The following is a 4225-nucleotide window of genomic DNA, read 5'->3' as shown; positions in this document are numbered from 1 at the left end:
AAGGGAACCACAGTTGTCTCATCAGCTATACACTTCCTCAATTGGGAAACATGGAAGGTATCATGAATCTGACTCAAATATTTAGGAAGATCCAACCGGTAAGCCACCTTGCCCACATGGGATAACACTCTGAAAGGGCCACTAAACCTGGGGCCCAACTTGCCACGCTTCGTTAATCGAATAACACCCTTCGATGGTGATATTTTAGGAACACCAAATCTCCAACCCGAAACTCCAACTTAGAGCGTCTCTGGTCTGCATAACGCTTCTGGCGGCTCTGAGCGGTCAACAATCTATGTCTGACTTTTTGAATAAGCTCGGTCGTCTTAAGCATTATGTCATTTGTCCCCATGACTCTCTGTCCAACCTCGCCCCAACAAATAGGAGTCTGACACCTCCTCCTATACAGAAGCTCTAAGGGAGGCATGCCAATACTGGCATGATGGCTGTTGTTGTAAGAAAACTAAGCCAAAGGGAGGCAGGAGTCCCATATCTCACCAAAATTGGTGATGCAGGCATGCAACATATCCTCAAGCATCTGAATAGTCTACTCGCTCTGCCCGTCGGTCTGCGGATGGTAGGCGGTACTGAAATGCAATCGGGTGCCCAATTCTTCATGAAACCTCTTCCAAAATCTAGAGGTAAAACGAACATCCCGATTTGACACAATAGAAGTCGGCACCCCATGCCGAGCCACCACCTCTCGAATATAAATATCAGCTAGCTTCTCAGCAGAAGAGCTCTCACTTATGGCTAATAAGTGAGCATTCTTCGTCAAGCGATCAACTATCACCCAGTTAGCATCAAATCCCCTTTCATTCTTTGGAAATTTTGTGAAGAAATTCATCATGATTTTCTCCCACTTCCATAATGGAACATCCAAAGGCTGCAAATTTTCATGAGGGCGTTTGTGCTCGCCATTGACCTTCCGGCAGGTCAAGCATCGCTCTACAAACGAGGCCACATCCATACATGGCCACCAATAACTATGCTTCATGTAACATCCCAATAATCATAATAAATTTTAGCTTTTCAAAACAACCCATTTCTTCCATAAAGTGTTTACAAAACCAATGTTTCAAAAGTATTATTCAAAATCAGAGTATCCCAAGATCCAATGTCATAAATATAGGAAGATGTGCACGATCGCGCCTTCGCTTTCCCACGATCCTCTGGAGTACCTAAGACAATTAACTAAAACTCTAGGCATGAAGCCTAGTTAGTTCCCTCAAAGTACCACCGCACAACATAACATATACAAACAAGCCTACTGGGTCCAATCAGTCATTGGACTGAATACCCCGGGTCCACAGCCATTGGTTTGGATTACCCCTGGCCCAAGCAGTCATCGGACTGGAATGCCAATATAAACCGAGTCCACTCAGTCATCAGACAGGAATACCCCAAGTCCACAACCATCGGTATGGATTACCCCTGGCCCAATCCTTCATCAGACTGGAATGCCAATATAAAATGAGTCCATTCAGTCATCGAACTAGAATACCCTCAGGCCCTCAATACGAGTCTGGCATACCAACCGACGCTCAACTCGTATCTGAAATGCTTCTGAGCCCTTAGTATGAGTCTGACATGCCAATCGGCCCTCAACTCATATATGGAATGCTCCCGGGTTTGGTGGCTACAACACAAAGCAATACAAACTCAACCCAACACAATATGACGACATATACATAACAGATAAACATACAATCAGTCAACAAGAAACAGGCAGATCTACAGATCACTACCGCATAGCAACATCCTATACAGATCTAACAGATCACTACATCATAGTAACCTACGATAAACCAGGATATAAATCCAATGGGTAAGCATAAAGCTTAGTGAGTTTCCCCCAAAATACCACCATATAAACAGATCACATATACAATCAAACATGTCAGGTCCAGTCAACCATCAGGTTGGAATACCCCAAACACAGTCAATCTCTAGGTCTAGTCATCCTCGGGATGAAATACCCTAGGTTGGAATGCCAATATACAACCCATTTCTTCCATAAAGTGTTTATAAAACACAGTCAATCTCTGCCTCAACCTTACCGCTCTTCCTGAGCCTCCGTGCCTACGGCTTACAACCGGCCCGCACCGAGTATCTTGGTGTACCGCACAAAGCAGGACCGCCTCAACCCAAACCTAACGCAATATGTCGACATATAAATAATCATGATCAAGTAGGCACATAATACAGTCAAACATCAATCATATGACTCACTACTGCCTACTAGTCTTCTCACAACATATAATCCTGCTAACAACCAACCTCCATAAAATGAATAACCATAAGTAACCAGAGGTGAAATAGCCACTCGAACAAATATGTATCATCCCGAAATTAGGTATGCATCGATTACCCTAACTTTTATTCCATTTGTCAAGGCTAGTCTTTATTTGAGAAATGGTGGCAGTCGAGTACGTGGGGCGTACGCATGTGTACCCTCAATGTACTAATGTGCTTGCATGGACGCGGAGGCCACCTAGTACGCTGGGCGTACCAGAGTGTATGTTGGGCGTACTAGGCTCACAGTGAAAACTCTAATGCCTTATGTGCCCCTATTTAAGGAACATGATGACCTCTGATGTGTGTGAAACGAACTAGTTTTAATCCTACTAACTTAGACACAAAATAAACACACGAAAGGCAGTGTACCTATCGATTAGTAATATAGTTCAAGCAAGTAGGGTATCGAACACAGGGAACGGTAAACAATTAAAATAAATGCTAATAAAACAAGTAATAGAAAATGGGTTTTCTCTAGTTTTGCAAGACTAGAAACTTAAAAAATTAACTAAAACATAAACTAAGAAACTAAGAGCTAAGCAAATAAAAATCAACTAAATTCAATAGTAAAGAGGAATTCTGTTTTGGTTCGACTCATTTGTTCCCATGGATGATTTCAATGTATCAGATTAAGTCTTCATTGGCTACCGACTAAGATGATTAGTTTCACGTTCGATATTACTAATCCTTAGGAAACAAATTAACTCAAGCAGTGGCCAGTTGTCTAAATTAACGGATTTCCTAGTTATTGATTCGGGTTAAACAAGAGGCTACTCGGCGAGTCTAGTGACCTACTTGCCGAGTACATCATTTAAAACTCAGCGCGTCCAGAATCGCGAAACTTCTGACCAACTCGGCGAGTTGATGGCCTACTCGCCGAGTACGTTTGGAATCAGAACTTTTTCAAAACACGAAAGTTGTCTGAAATTGTGTCTAGTTTTCAAAACATTTTGAATCTCGTCAATCGGAGTTACGGTTCATGAGATATGGCCAAAACACTGACAAGGGGTCAAGCTGTCCAGCAACATCCTTCTTTCTTCAAAATCCAAGATCCAAGCCTCCAATCGCTAGTTCAGCTTCATTTTCCTTTCGAGCATGTAATTGTTGCTGAAAAATGAAATTATAAACTAATTAAGCACCTTTTGTTCATTAAATGAGATAAAGACAACATAAAGTATTAAGATAATGCATGAATATTATAACTAAATATACTCATATCAAAATACCCCACACTTGACTTTTGCTTGCCCCCAAGCAAAAATGAATTTTAGTACACTAATATTACATAAGATAATCCCAATCGAACCCAGCCATTATGCCAAGACCACAACGCATTCATTTGTGTCTAAAATTTTTCCTAAGGAACCCCCCATACTCTAAATACTCACAATCCTCATAAACACTCACCCATTTTTTCCGAACAATGCTCATTTTATGCATCCCTCCGAATCCATCCGCAGAAAACCTCCTAACCTCAAGGTATTTTTGGTTGAGCAACCCACGCATACATAATCTAGACAATTACAATTTATGATACCACTATGGAGCTCTTTTGGAATTCTTCACTTCTTTGACATTTGATCTTTAATTTCTTTGAATTCATCACCTTGTTGTTTGATTTTTGGTATCTTCAACTTTTTGAATTTCTTCAGAATTTTTGATCTTTGAACTTCATACTTTAACTTTGATGCTCCAAAAATTCTTCAACTTTTCTTGTAATTCTCTCTTTTTTTTTTAAACATGTAACTCACTTTTTCCACTCAAAACCCTACATGCTTAAGCAGGGGCACTCAACTTCAACCTTTATTGGTTAACGATAATAATTTTCCTGGATACATTTCTGGTACACGATGCTAAACATATTGCATCCCTCAAACTAAGCGAGGTCGTGTTTTTGTCCCATGATTTCACTAGAATAAGGAAGCCA

The sequence above is a fragment of the Lactuca serriola genome, chromosome 3, assembly GCF_051521515.1.
Source record: "Lactuca serriola cultivar US96UC23 chromosome 3, Lser_US96UC23_V15, whole genome shotgun sequence".
NCBI classification, from domain to species: Eukaryota; Viridiplantae; Streptophyta; class Magnoliopsida; order Asterales; family Asteraceae; genus Lactuca; species Lactuca serriola.
This window is presented reverse-complemented; position numbering follows the sequence as displayed.